The sequence below is a fragment of the Pelecanus crispus genome, chromosome Z (genome assembly GCF_030463565.1).
Source record: "Pelecanus crispus isolate bPelCri1 chromosome Z, bPelCri1.pri, whole genome shotgun sequence".
Taxonomy (NCBI): domain Eukaryota; kingdom Metazoa; phylum Chordata; class Aves; order Pelecaniformes; family Pelecanidae; genus Pelecanus; species Pelecanus crispus.
This window is the reverse complement of record NC_134676.1, coordinates 20,198,358-20,214,539: the sequence shown is the minus strand read 5'-3', so window position 1 is coordinate 20,214,539 and position 16,182 is coordinate 20,198,358. Positions and strand designations below refer to the sequence as shown.

Below are 16,182 nucleotides of genomic sequence, written 5' to 3'. Positions count from 1 at the left end.
TTTGTTTTGGAATGTTAAAAGAACACTGATAAGTTGGTTTGGTTTTTTTTTTAAATTAATATTTTTCTTGGTGCTTTTTGGAAGTTGTCATTACAGTTAGAAAAAGCAGTAATTCCTATTTGTAAAGAGTTTTAATGTTACTGGGCTTGTGCTGGATTTGACAGCAGCCTTGACAATATTTGCACAGAGGTGACCAAAATCTGGAGATGCATATTTAGGGAAGAAAACGAGTGTTGTGTTACATTAATTGATCTAGTTTGCTGTCATGCAGTATCACTGCAAACATAGGTGCCTTGTGATGTGATGGGCACCCTGCAAATAGCTAATTGACTCTGATCTCTGTTAATTAGTGCAAGTAAATCTTCTAATGAAGCTTTGAAGGGATCATCTGAAGTAGATGAAAGCTGAGGCTTTACTCAGTGTCAGGGCCTTGATGTTAATTACTGAGTCCTGTGACCCAGCAAAAGGAAGACTCACTGATAAGGTGGTCTTAATATAGGAACTTCTGCTGTTGTGGTATTTTACAATTTGTGTGAATTATATCACCACCCCTGTTTCACTACTGCTGTACTGCAGCACAGAACTTAAAATAATTAGACCAAAACCTGAGGAATGGCACCCCTGTATTAGCTTGGGACACAGTTTAAATATAGAAATTAGCTTTTCTAATATAAAGAAAAATTAAAATCTTAGAATAATGTATTTATATTAAAATAGCATTTTTTGAACATGGAAGTTAATCTTTGTTACTGGAAAAGCCCTTGACTTCCCCCCTCCCCACCATGAAATTTGAGATTAATCTCTAACAACATCAGTAGACTGATCATATTTCCATTTTATCAGCCTAACCTTCTAGGTGTAGGGTTTAATACTTTGTAAAGTAAGGTCTCAGTTAATTGTTATTTTTTTATACTGTATAATTTGTTTATTCTATAAAAATACATATTCCAAGTTTTATAAATGAGTAACGTAATGTTAAAAAATTGCTCTAAACTGTTCTTCAGGTGTCAGATTTCAATGACCAGGAAGACTATAATGAAAACTGCAACACTCTCAATCCCAAATAGACATAGTGTTGGAAAACATTTATAGGCTTTGATGAATTTAAAGGGTTTAGATATTTCCAAGACTTATAAACTAATAAGGGTGAGAAAGGCCGAGTGTTATAATATGAAAAGGAAAGATTGTATGTCAACTTTACTGGAAACTCCTGATGATATGTGGTGTTTGCTCTCTGTGACCTGGTAATTTGAAACGGAAATTTTTTGTGAATCTAGTTGTATCTTCTTTATAGGGGCTTAATTGGTGCATGCTAGACACCAAAAGATTAGGCTTGCAGCTCTGAAGTTAAACACTTTTTGATAGTGGCTGTCTGATCAGGCTTGTTGAATTCTTTCACTGTTACATTAGGGATGGCCACGTGAGATATTCTTGGAGTTTCACCTTTTTTTCATGATTTTATATTCACTGCAGATGTCAAAGGAAAAAGTTGTTCCAGAAGAGTTAGGGAGTAAGAACAATTTTAATGGACTCTGATTTTTGAAAGCATTTATTTTTAAATCTATTTAGAGTAATGTCATGATGTAATTTAGGAAATTGTATTGCTGTGTAGAAATGACCTTTGAACCTAAGTTCTCAACACTCATTGATAGAAGGTAGGTTAAAGGAACCAATTTCTAGCTATGGAATTGGTCCTAATTTTCAGGTATAATAAAAGATGAATTGCATATTTTCTTAGTCTGGGAATTGGAAATATGCCATAAAATCAGTGCTTGCTTCAAGATAACTTCAATACACAGAAGTTGTTTATTCATCTTCCACCTATAGAAGACTAGGGTTTTATTTTCAGAATTCCTATATAAAAATAATCTTTATTGTAATCTGTAAAAAATATATTTTTGTGTTGATTAATACTAGGAGGCAGTGTTCAGTGAGGTGGCTAGGAATAGCAAAACACTTGCATAGGACAATTGTAGACAATGTTGGTAATTAGAATGATTTTTTGTGCACTATTTATAATTTCTATCAATTATGACAGATAAAGGACATCCCTGTAGGAGATTTTTAGATGTTGAAAAATGCTAGAGAAGTTTGCCTTCCAAGCATGCAAAATTTGCTAAAGAAAACTGAGTTTATATAAGTTAATGAAGTTAGTTTGCGTGGGGTAGATTATAATGAATGACAAAACAAAGATCTGCCAAAATGGAGCTGTGGGATTTGCTACTATAGTGGACAATCTTGTACAGTGCAGAGGTGTGGAAACTCCTGCTTTATTCTGCCCAGTCACAAACTGTATTATATATGAAAATAGTGCAGCCTTAAGGAATGGCATGGAATATGGCCCAAGTTACATACCTGAACTGTACACAGAAGGACAGAGAAATGCAGCCAGCAAAAATGCGTTTCTGTGAAATACATACTTCATGTGAGTCAGCTGTGGCTGTGAGAGTTTCTTTTTGTTCCATGATGTGAGATGCACCCTTCACTGAGGCTGTGGCTTCATCAGATCTAGGAGCTTGCGGTGTGAAGGTCATGATTATTTCCTAAGTGTTCCTGGCTGATGACTCGGGCATCATTTGTCCCCATCTTGTTCCTGAGACCTGTTTGCAAGGCTGAGGAAACAGGGTTGGATAGGACAACTCCCCCAAAATCGGGTAACAATGTCATGTGATGTGGGAGAGTACAGTAACCATGTTAAGTAGAATAATCACGTAGGTTATGAACAAAGGGATAGGGTCATTTCTTTGCCTCTCTGCATTGTGTGGATGGAAAACTAAGTTTTTAACCAGACCCTCTCTTCAGAAATACAAACGGTTTTTAATCTGCCATTCCTTACCTGCCTTCTCACTGCAGTAACAAAGTAGTATGTGTTTCCTCAGCTTTGGGCTCCAATTTTGCCTGGTTTTATTTCACATGACATTGAACTATTTCCCCTGTGCCAGCTGAAGTTGGTTTGATGAGTTGCAGTTTCTCTCTGTGTAGATGCAGAGTGGACCTGGGAACATTTTGAATTTCCTTAGCTATGTCCAAACTCAAAGTTTTACAGAAAAATATCCTGATTAACTCAAAGCCAAAACCAGTGAGCTAATTCCTGGACGCTGTTTGGTAGTCGGTGTTCCAGGGATCATTCCCAAAAGGCAGTTTCTGTGAGGCCACTCTGTTTTGCAGACTAGGGGAGTTTACCACCCTAGACATATGTCATTTTGTACCACTTGGCCTCAGTTCCCTGGAACATTCTCATGGACATGTTTAACTTACTGTTACGGATATATCTGAAAAGTTTATTGTAAAGGAACTGTTTTGGCTAAAAAACTTCCATGCTTGGTAACAGTGAACCAACTGGTAGTCACTAGCAACTTTGGTTATATGACAGACAGCTCCCTGGGCATGTGTGAAACTGCTCGTGTGTACTGAATTATAGAGGCAGCAGTGCATATAGAGCACTGCTCTTCTAACCAACATGACTCTTGCATGAATGCTGCTGTCTTCGCAACTCCCTGATTCTGTCTTATAAAATATATGTAGCTAATAATTTTATTTTCTTCCTCTTTTGGAAGTCACAGTACCTATTGCTACATTTTCATTTGCTCATTTTAGTCCAAGTTTTCCCCTTTTGGTTCTCATACAGTTATCAGAATTCCTGCATCCCAATTCAGATGAGCATAAAAATAATCGATTTCTGAGACCCCTTCATACAAATACTTACTTTTTAATTAACTTATGAAAGATCTGCTTCAAATACATTAGGCTTTAGATACAAAAACAAAATTTTAAAAACTCTTGAAGAGAATTTCTTTTAAAATATTAAACTTGTGAACATTCTAACCAGCTTCTAAACCAAAAAGAGTGAATGTGCGTAGACGTTTCTCATTTATAGGAATACAAGTAGCAGTAAGGCTTGAGCTCCTCTGTACTTTTGCAGGAGAGCTAGGGTTCTGTCCAACTACTGTCACTGGCTTGGCTGTAAAAGGAACGCTGGCTTGGACTCTAAACTCTAAATGGGACCATTGTGAGTAAATTGGTCTTTGTGCAAGTCAAGTGGTATATAAGCAAGAGTTAAGTCTTTGGTGTAATACAGCACCAGTTAGAAGTAAACAGGCTATGATTTCAGTGCTAGACACTGCCTTAAGGCAGAAGAAATTACACTGGCATGCAGAGGATGTGTAGCTGCTGCTATTTTGGTGTTTGATTTCTTCATTGTCACATAGTTGAAAGCTGTCCAGGAGAGGAAGAAGTATAAACTGACAAGGGAAGAAAATGACCAGCTTATGGAGGATATAGGAGTGAGGAACAGCATATGTACTTCAGGGTCATTTGTACTACTTGCAGCTTGCTTCTATGTATTGGTTCATTCTTCGTGAAAATACTGGCTCCCAAGAACAAAATGCTTCCAAAATTGGCAATTATCAAAGACTTAAAGGGTTAAATGCTGATGAAATGTTTTAGTAATCAGCCATGGAGTTGGTTATCATCTGACTGACAGAAGTGCACTTCACCCTGTTAAAAACGTGTATTTTAGTAATACCTGTGGCTTTTAATATATGGCAACAGTTGTCTTGAGTTTTGAATAAAATTCCTGGAAGTATCCAGTATTGGAAAAAGGCTTGTTTATAATAGCATATGAAAATATGTAGACATCACCTGTGTCATTGTGTGTTTCTCCAAAAGAGTCAGGGTTTTTTAGTTCTAAATTTGTAAGTAGGAGATACGCAGTTTATTAACAGGTTCTTTTAAATATAGTGCTGCTGCTGCTAATGAATGAGCGAATGGCTAATGAACTTCTGGGAACATATCCATAGCAAATTCTAAAAAACCTGGGAGGTATTAGCACAAGGGATATGTAATTGAAGCCTTCAGAAAGGATTAAAAAAATCCTGGTAATAGCTGCCAGTAAATCTCACTCAGGAAGTGAAAAATCTCTGACTTACCCAAGAATGAAGTATGATCGTATGCAACAGTATTCAAGATCACCTTGCATATCTTGCCCAGATGCTTTCAAAATTCTCAGTGCCAGGACAGTAGCTGCCTGCATTCTTACATACAAATTGATACCACATTAGAGAGGATGCTGGGACTGATTTATGAGGAATTGAGTAGCAAGGCTTAATATATACAGCTTAGGTACATGTACACTAAGAAGGAAACAGCTGTCTATAAATTAGTGAAGCATATTGAGGAAGGGAGGGGATTGTTCTGATATGTGTAGTGATTGAAATTAGTATTGATGACATTAAACAATGGGAAGAAACTTGGGTATGGAATACTACCATTATTTTGTGGGATTCTTCTCTCAAATGATACTGAAGGCAGTGGAAGAGAAATGGTATAAAGCTCAAGAATTACAACCTTTGAAATTAGAGCAGGACAAGTACTAGAATCTTATTGTAAGAAGTTGTCTTGTATTGGGAAGGTGACACAAAACCCCATATTTTTCAAGATATGATGCTACAGCTGTTTGAATACATTTTTATTGCCTTTTCTTCAGTGTACAGATAGAAATTAATACCAGTAGGTCTGCGGGGGAACTGAAAACTCTTCCCTTCAAACTGGGGTGGAAAGCCAAGAAGCTGGCTGGGATAAGGGGAAGAAGAGGTGTCATGACGAACTTAACAGGCCTTCCTAAAGAAAAGTTGTTGAGGATCTATGGTAACTGCTGGCTGAAGCTGGCATTCTACTCAGTGCCACAGCTCCCCAGTCCCAGGCAGCTGTGGTAAAATCACACTAGAAAAACTTCTGCTGCTTTCATTAAGAGCAATATAGCGAGGTAAATACGTAATTACAATAGTTTATTCCACCACCCTAAAGTGCTTGCTTTTTATTGTTACCAGAAAACCTTATCATCACCAATGAGAATATTTTCTTTAAAAGTAGATTTTTGGCTCTGCATTCTTCAGGCAGATAGTGTCTGGGTTTTGTTGGGTTTTTTCTAACAGAATATTTTGAACTGGACTGACCAAATTCATTGTTTGGGGAAAGAGTGTTAAAACTAGAGCAAAAGGAAAATCTGCAGAAAATCTTGCTTGAACAAAAATAGCTAAATAGATAAATATGCCTATCAGCATCTCCACCAAACACTTTTCAGTTGTAACTGTGATATTATATAAAACTACAACTTTTATAATGAGGGAAGTCCTGGAGTGTGCATTTTGAAGTCTTTCAAAATTATGACAGAGAGGAGAATGTTACTTTATGACAAGGGGTGTGCTGAGTACCATAGAATGTATGTCTAAATGTTTTTTCTCTGAATTAACAAGTTAATCCCTGTACTTTAGTTTTGGAATATATTTGTTGGTTGTCTTAGTATGTACTCAGATTTCCATCAATCAAAATGGTTAGGAAAAAAGGCAGTTGGAACTGTCTTTTGTGTGGAAGTTTAAATTTTCTCCTTAGTTGCTGGGAACAATTAGTTGCAGGGAATATTAAGAGATATCCCTGTTCTCCAATTCTTCCTCATCAATTGTTACAAGTAATTACTATTAAATGATAAAACTTGGTCATCACCTTTTTGTCATAATTTCTCTCTTAAGTATGATAGCCAGATATCCCATATAATCAAAAAACTTTAGTCAATGTGAATAAATCTCATTGTGATTTTTCCCAAGGGATTGTACTTTTTAAATGTATCCAAGTCAGAGTTCCATGTTTTTACTTTAATCTCATATTAATTTGAAATGCAGTAAAGATTTCACTGTCTGCTGTTCTCTGTTTTGTTAATGGCAGACACTTGTTGTACCATTCTGATAGTTTTACAAAGGTTGCTAAATTCTGTCACTGTGGCTGAGAAGATATTTTGCAGCAAGCTGATGTGACTCTGATCTGCTATCATATGTTTAATGTTTTTAAGCTGTAAAAAGAACGGGTTATATCTTCCAGTCATGCTAGTGTTTTCTCTGACACCTCAGCTCTCTGGAAAGAAGAGAAACAAGAGGATGGCTTCCTTACCCTGTCAGAGTTGAACCATCCTTTTTTGTTTCACTTTTGCATCTCATGCTGTCTGATGAACTGGGAGAATATTTTTGAGTTGTTTGACCACAACTTAAAGAAGTAAACATTGTACTGAATAACAGTTTCTTCTCCAGTGTCTGAGAATGCTAGTTTCCTAATACCTATTTAGAAATTACTCCTTTCTATGTATTTATTATTTCTATTTAACCAGATTTTCTAATGAGGTTGTATATTTGTCATATGTATATAAATTATTTTTTTAAAAATCATAGTTCTAAGGCCATCAGCATGAACTTGCAGTGAAACAAATTACATCAGTCTAGCTATTAGCTTTGTCAAGCACTGTCCTTCATAATCATTTAACATACAGTTTTTAAGATGCCGGTGATGTGTCCAGGCTAATGCTTTTTTTCTACTTTACATCATTATTCTGTCCTTTAAATGAAGTCAGCATTTTGAATGTAACTTCGTGCTAAAAAATCCAGACTTCGAGGTTTAGCTTGAAGCAAAGATTAATAAATTCTTCTGTATCAAATGACGTGTTTCTTACTAGAGATTATCAAGGTGTCACTGAGCTACAGTCGGTTCTGCTTGAAACAGGAAAGCAAAGAGAAGACAGACAGGTTTTGTAATGGCTAAATAAATAGGCACATAGTGTTATGGTATATTTAGGTTATGCCAAGCTCTATGAAGTAGGTTGGATAGTCCAGTGTCTTTCCAAACAAGAAAAGTACATCTACAAGTTGTATGGATACCTGGTTTAATACCCTTGTTTCCTCACAAATGGTGATACTCTTTTAGATGTATGTAAGTTTGTTCCAGTATCTGTCCTGTTTTAGGCTGAGAAACCAGGGCATCAACAGAGTTGCTAAGATAACATCTCAGTTACTGACCTTTTTTCCAACATATTTACTGGTTTAGGCTACCATTTAAATAAGAAAAGCAGTTTTAGGGTTATTACAAAAAAATAAATTTATACTATATAATAGTATGATATAACATCTGGGAAGTTCCTCAGCTTACGCAGAATCTGCTAGAATAATCTCAAGCCTCCCCCCCATTTTACAGGCAACTTGAAAGTATTTTTCACTTGGCATAATTATGAGGGTGGAGGCCTTTTAAAATTATGATGAATGCATTCAGCTGTTGTTTTGGGAATTTAGTGATCAGTCTGTTTCAGCATCCAGAAACAGAACAACCTATATAGTGACTGAAACTATTTCTTTTGCAGCATTGAGGTGAGGTCTCAGTTCTCAATTTCAGTTATTAAGATATATTTGTATACATTATAAAAACTGTAAAGTGCATTTTAAAAATATGTTGTAAAGTGTCTTTTAAAAACGCTTAGTGTAAAATGGAGAGTCCTGCACACTTTAGCAAAATTGTCAGTAGAAAAAAAAATCAAAAAAAGCTTTGAATAAGAACATGCTGATTTAAATAAATTCCAGGACAAACTGAACTAGAACAGTCCATGTTCAGGACTCAATCCTTCTGAGAACAGAGCATTTCAGTTTAAAAGTCCATACAGCCGCTCCCCCAGAGTAGCTCTTATATGAAATGCTGGAGTTTATAGATTTCAATGTCCCAAGCTGGAGAGTATATTTACTCCTGAATCTGTGTTTTGTAGTAATCACACTTAGGGAGAATAATTGACCATATGACATGTTCACAGTATCTTGAGAATCTCTACAAGGTGTCTGCAAAACACAGTCAAATAACTGTATTTCTGTCCCATACTGCTTGTAAAGAGAACTTTCAGTGCATCTAAAGATGTGTCTTCACAGTATATGTGTTGTTTCTGGATGCTGTTAAAATACAACTTCCTGAACTGTACTGAAAGGTCTGTCACAGTGGATTATTTCACTGCTTTTCATTACCAGTTTAGAGGATTTCACTTTCTTCCTGTTGTGTTGTCCTAGTGTGGTTTTTTTCTTTTTATGTATGCAGAGCCAAATGTGTGACAGCCTGTCTGGGGCACTACACGTTACAGCTCTGCCCTGCCCCGCACATGGCACAGTGGCAGCCAGGCCTTTCTGAATATGCAGAGAAACAGTAGCTTTTAAGGAACTATAACCATGATGACATTTAGGTTTTTAGATCTTCCACAGAAATACCCAGCAGCAGTATTCTGGGATCATGTCTGGTGTTTCCAGGGGGAACTACAATTCTTCTCTATCATTTTCAATCATCCTTACAGGAAAAACTACCGGCAGAACATGCAGCCCTCCCTGCCCCCCCTTTTTTTCGTTTTCTTTTTGTGGAAGGTATGCTAGATGTCAGCCAGCATCTTTACTGCCAAGAATTGTGTCTATTTGAAGATAACTGCAAATTGATAAGGGGCAAAATTGTAGAAAACTGGAGAGGACAGATCTTAGATTTTATGCCTTTGTTTGGTCAGGAGTAGGATTTTGGCTGCAGGTTCTCTGCACAAGAAGACTGTGTAGTGTCAGGATGGGCAGATAAAGACAGTACAATGCTGTAGTTGTCCAGGTAAGAGAAAATGGATTGACGAGAGGTTTGTGCAGTCCATGCACAGGCTACTGTCGCCATGGGGCACAATCACTTGTGAACATACATCCCTCTTACCTGTGGTTAGTTCGAGCTTTTATTCGAAACTGACTTTTAAAATTGTTTGGCCGGTTTATGCTGAAGATCCTGATGTCAGTATATCAGAGACAACTTCCTGTACATGTTGTGGTAATAGGCAGCTGGTTAGAGAAGAGTCAATCCCACAGGTGCCCTTGACAAGGAGAGGGGTGCAGCATGAGATGCCAGTGGTCAGAGCTGTTTGGAAAGCCTCACTCTGCACGTGGGAGGCTTGCCTTGTAAGTTCAAGTAGAACAGCTTGGGTTGGTTTTTTTTTGTTTGTTTGGTTGTTTTGTTCTGTTTTTTTTTTTCCCTTAAGTAACTTGCACAAATATATCCTATTGACATGTTTGGTTAAGGATGGTTTGAAACTTTTCTTCTTTCCCCCCCAGTCATCCCCTAAGAGGTACCTTGTTCCAGCTTGTTTTCCTGCCTTTATTCTCCCATCAAACACATTTGCCCTGGGCTTTTAGTTAAAAACGTGAAAAACAGGGTAGTCCCTTTTAAAGCCTGGACTGTTGCTCTTATTGACCTTGGCAAAAGGATGCTTTGAAACTTAGTAAGAGGAGGATTTTTTTCATTAACCTTTTATTACTCACTGCTTGTGTTTCCAGATGCAGCCCATGAGGTACTGGGTCCTAGGGGGAGGTAGGAAAGAAGACAAGGTGACAGTCTCCATAACAGGAGGAGGACACCGCATTCCCCAGATGCCCCATTTGGGCAAGGGGAGGGCAGATCAGCTGCCCGGTTTCATCAATCTCTCTTATTTTCGGGTTTGCCTGGCTTTTTCACAAGTCTCTTGCTCCTGTTGATTTCCTCACAGTTTTAATAAACTGTGGCATGCTACAGGAATTCATCCCAAATACTCCTTGTTTATTGCTGTACAAGCCTGCATCAAAAACACCTTGTGAAAATCCAAGTTTAGTCCTGGCAAATATGGGGAGGTTTCTTCAGCAAAAACAAAAATGAAAACTTAAATACTGTAATTAAAATGAACTGGATAAAGTATGTAAAGAGTCTATAAAAACTTCCCAGTCTTGCAGTATAAATAGTAATGGAGTAAGGACATTACTCCTTTAAATAAATAAGGAGTAATAATAGTAAGGGAGTAATGAAATTTAAAAATGTTTTTACTCTTTTAGTCTTTCTATAAGACTCTGTGTACAAGGTTTCTTCTTTGGCAGGTTGCTTTTAGAAGTTTGAAGGTCATCCGGTGAAAACTAGTTGATTTTGGATTTAATATATTACACATTATTTATATGTGTATATATTATTAAATATATTTAATATGCTTACACATTGTTGTGTAATTACTTTTACTGGCTGTACTGCTTGGACTGGGTTAGTTAGTTGGTGTCTCACACTTCCAATTCGGAAATACATCCATCCCTTTTTGCTACAGTGTTTGAGGGTGGTTTTACAGCAAGCTGGGACATTCTATAGCTGTCAGAGTGAGAATAAATGCAAAATTAAAGCATATTTTATACACAAATTGGGTGACAGAAGCTTCCTCTGTGCGTACTTAAAAATGAAAAGTGGTATGTTCTAATAGACTTTTGACAATTTGATTTATTACCAATTTGTAAGTTCTAAAAGGATTTGGTAATTAGAATAACATATATATATTTTTTGTGTTATGTTAGCCTGAAGAATTTGACATTCAAATGTGCATGAATTAGGTTAACTATTTCTGGACCTTTAGTTGGAGGAGGGCAGGGATGGGTTTATTTTCTTCACCAGGTCACCTCATTGGTCATTACAGGTGCCTCTCCCTGTAGTTGCGGTGCTGAAACAGAAGTCCTACCATTTTGCTCATCCTTGCAGTTCTTTTTCCAGTTTGGGTAAACACTGAGCAAGGTCTTGCTTTTTGATCTATATTAAGCCTCTGCTCCTAGAACTTGACAGTTAGGTTATAAAATTAACACAGGAGCTGGGAAAAATACTGCTGTTAACAGAATGCAGTTTGTATATTAATATATATAAGTGAGAGGCAAGAGAATTCCATAGGTTATAGCTACTACTGTATTTTTCTTGTTTTCGTACTGACTACTTACCTATTTGCTTTTGTGTGGGTTTGTATCATAGGGTGCCTGGGAATATGTTATCCTGTTAATTAAGTGAAAGAACCTGAATTGTATTATCACCCTTGTTTTTAATATCAAATTCAGTTCTGAACTGATCAGCTGCTCCATTATACACAAAAGCCATTATTAGTACAGGTCATTATGTGTCTTCACAAAGGTCTATAGCAAGGAAAAGTTTATGGTGAAAGATCAAGTGTTAAAGCTGAAGAATTAGGTGGCCCAGGAATACAGAGGCTTTTCTCCATGTTAACAATACTGTAAATTTTAACATGCAGCAACTACCACTTCAGTCAGACTTCCCTACATTAGCAGCCTGTGTAACAGAAAATATTCAAAATATGGACTTGAATACATGTAATATGTATTACAACATATAACTTGTAGTTTAGCTTTACCTGAAGGATCTGTGTCCAGAGCTAGCTTAAATTACATTTCAATGTTAAATTTGATTTTCTATGTCTAGGCAAGTATTTGATCTGCTCTATTCATTTGAGGCTTTTTCTGCTCTATTAGTTTAAGAGAGCCCTCCCACCACCAACCCCATTCATGGGGATGCATCATACAATCAGGTAAGAGGATCGAATCTGAAGTGTTTACAAAAGAATAATAAATGTACTAAGGTGATGAAGGAAGTGAAGACTTTCATTTTGTCAGTAGATTAAGAGTTTAAGAATTTATAGTTTATGCTAAGATAATCAAGGACTGTTGGCACTGATTCTTTGGGGGGGGGTCCCCTATGATTTTAAACCTTTTGAAATCTGGATATAGATAGGGATACAGCATGGGACTACAGTCAGTGTTAGCATCTCAGGCAGTGTATCGCTGGTTATTGGCCTTGGACACTTGCGTTAGCTTTTACAGAGCCTGTGTAAGAAAACAGCAAGTTGATTTAGTGACCTTGGAAAAGCTCTAGATTGCTGGTATTTAGAGATGATGTACCTTTTTTCATGGCAAAAACACGTGTTAACTAATTCTATAGATGTCTTATTTGTACTTTTTGTCAGTGGCTTGATAACTTTCACTCTGAAGAATGACTGTTATACTTCCAAATTGCAATACCTCAATATTTTCAGGATTTCAGAAATCTGAAAGTGAAATATCAGCTGGTTTTGAGGATATTTGTCTAAAGTGTGCAGCACAGATATAATATCTTCCTTATCTTCCTGAAACAAAAGAAGGTAAGGGCTGCTCTTTAGGATGATGTCCATTCACAGTTTTACATTTAGAGCTATTCATCTGTTTTGCTTTAGTCAATATTTTTACTTTTCTTCCACACATGCTCTGTCTGGCAACAAATAGCATTCTCAGACCCCGTGGACTACTGGAATGCTCCGAGTACTGAGTACATTATGGTCCCAGGTGGGAGAGAATGGATTGACAGGCTGAAAGTATTAAAAAAAATAAAATAATAAAAAAAAAAAATCAGAAGACTGAAGCTGCTGGGAAACATGTTTGCTGAAAAGAGAGGTAGGGCTTGATTGTATCTCTGCTTTGCAGCTAATTTAGACTGCATGAGAACTATTGAAGAAACATAAAACCTACCAAAATAGTATCGGTGGATAAAGCTTTCTTTTCAGGAAAAGCATGTGGGAGAGAGCAAATTAAGAGACAAATGAATGTTTGTGGGGCCCCATTGTGTGCCAGTGGGGAACCTCTGTGGATCAAGCCACAGACTGCGTTGTGGCAATCTGGGAGTAGAATTGAACATTTTGCTCCCCATAAGTATTTTCTATGGTCCACAAAAGCATTTTGCTATTTAATTTTAGAATCTGTTTTGGTGTTCCTGAGTTGATGATACAGGTTTATGCTTGGCATTTGCTATAGGTCATTTTAGAAAACTATTGTTACATTAATGTTGGAAGAGGGCAAGAGCAGGAGTTCATATTATAATTGACCTTAATACAATTAAAACTAATGAAAATTAAGTCTTTCTAATCTTAAAGAGTATTTCCCAGTGCATTTTATAAACTGTTTATGTTTTGTTTCTTACTGAATTTTAAGTTGACTGAATTTTGAAATGTATTTAAGTAGTGGCTCTAGACTTCTTGGTATTCATAGTAGACACATCTAAACATAATTAATCCCCTTTTGGCAAATACCATATTCTGTAGTTGAGCTAAAGATACTCTTTCCTATAGAGCCTTAGGGATTACACCTGAATTTCATTAAGGAAGTCTAAGTAATATCCAGAGGAATCTTCCCATGTAGAATTGCTTCGGACTGGTTAGGACAAGATGGGATGCAGCTCCCTCTCTCCCTCCCCGAACCAGTTGTATTGTTTGCTTTTTGTAAGAATAAAATTGTATTGAGATGAACAGGATATTGTCTGTGAATAATTCAGAGACTGAAGACAGATCTATTGTGCTGGAGTCTCATTTTCAAGGCACGATATGTTTTATAAACACTTTTTTTTTTTAAATAAAATTGTCAGATTTTAAATGAATACAAAGAGTTGATGTACAATTCAGGATGTTGGGAAATAGATTAATTAGAAGAACACAGTTAAAGCTTAGTCTGCTTAGGTGGCTGAAAATTCATGGGCTTTATTCAGTGGTCATATTATGGTCTATTTATCTCCCAGAGAAGAACTTTGATACTATAGGCTCTTCCCCCCGGATTATTTGTTTACTATCTATTTTTCCACAGGATAGGTCTCTGCTTCTTTCATCATCTGTTTCTGTATAGAAAAATTAATAGAGAAAAGATGTGAAAATGCTTAAGGCTTCTATTCTGTGTTTCATTTTGCCTTTTATTTAGGGAGAGAGTGAGTCATGGTCATCTTAGGAGAAAAAAGGAAAAAGGACAAACTAATTTACCTGCTGCTGTGCGTAACAGAGCCCACTTTAAGAACTGAGTTATGTACGACAGGTGTTAAGAGTATTACCTGTGCTTAATGTCCTGCCAAATTGGAAACATGAGAGGAAATTTTTGTCTTATCTGAAACTAAATGCTCAACACAGATTTTGAAGTATTTGTTATTAAGATTAACTGCTGCATTTTTGCTTTGTGCTGTATACAATCTCTGTCCTGGGATTTTTGTATATCAAAGTTGGAGAGCTGTCGAAGCCCAGTAGATCAATAGTCTGGTGGACTCTGTTGGAGATCAGTCCAAAGCTTGAATTATCTTGACGCTTCCTTTCTCACAACCCATTTCTGCACAGTATAGAACAACTTTTGTCTTTGTCACAGTTTCAACTTGAGAATTGAGTTCTGAAACTGCTTAAGCTCACTCACCAGGCATTAAAGTACCTACATTTGAAACTTCTAAACAAATTTCTTTTCTGGGAACACTTAACTCCCCGTGTTTGTCAGTGTTATAGCTTGGACTAGACACAACTCTGGGATGATGATATCAGTTGTGCAAATGTATTCCTGCAGGCAAGACCTTTAAAAGTTTACAGAAGGATTCCAGGTCTGTTTAAGGTTCTAACTAGGTCAATTCAAAGCTTATACAGAGAAAACACTTTTTTTAAAATCTTAGCTTTCTGCTGGCTTGGTCAACAGTTCCAAACTGTCATGCAATAATGAATTTCCTGTCATTAAGCTGATTGGTTCTGTAACTAAATTGATTTTTTTTCCTGTCTCTGAATTAAAATACCTAGCAAAAGTATATGTGGTAAGTAATGAAAGTTTATGTAATTAAGAGCTCTATGGTATAAGGTGAGATAGTGATAGTTTCCTGAAGACTCAGGTGAGCCCTGTTTATGTCTAGTACTGTACATGATGTTTCTGAGTTATGAGGAGCTCTATACAGTTAGTTGTTCAAGTTGTTATCTTGATAGATAGATTTACTACCACTAAAACAAGTTCACATTAGAAGTCCTTCATGTTTAAACAACTTCTGGCATTTTTACAAATGTCTTATCAGAACTGTAGACCTGAGATTTTACAAGATGAAGACTCAGAAGGGTTTTGCAGGCTGATGAACTGACTATTATAAGGGAGTTTTGCTGTTGTTTTTCCATGGAGATTATGTCTGACTTTTTCAGAGGAAGTGAAAAGTTGCTGTACTTTTGGTAGTTCTTTCAATATTAATGCTTCCTGGTTTGAAAAGCACTTACTTTCTTCAACCTACTTCTATTTACTTCCCTTCCTGCAAAAGAAAGGTAGAAAGTAGGAGGGAGTCTTTTGCTAGCTCCTTGACAAGTTTTGGAGACTTGAGCAAGTTACAAGCCGTTGAAAATTGTCATAGTCTGTCTAGCTTTTCCTTTGTACAATGTGTTCCTGGATTCCTGCCAAAATCACTAAGCGTTATTAGCACAACACTTGAACCATCTTAGTGTCTTGCGTCAGTATGACACACACAATTTAAACTCCAGACAGGACGCAGATAAAATAGTGGTGGCTACGGCTGCAGCTGCTTTCCTCCCTCTAAATACCCTTTGGCCCAGACAAAGGTGTCCTGGGGCAGGTAATCAGAAAAGCATGAGATCAGGTGTCATGTCTGCTGACTGATGTTAATAATCTGTGCTTTCATAATTGTTCGTTACTGAGGAAGGAATTCTGACCTACCCAAGGCTACTGTGCTGTGAATCCTCTCCAGCATCCTCCTTCTTCTGAAGATGCC

At 36.9% G+C, this 16,182-nt stretch overlaps 1 protein-coding gene across 1 annotated transcript in view; it reads left to right on the top strand.

Moving 5' to 3' along the window:
- The window catches only part of ARL15 (ARF like GTPase 15), a 216,363-nt gene that overhangs the window by 115,723 nt on the left and 84,458 nt on the right, over positions 1–16,182 (top strand). The window lies entirely within an intron of this gene.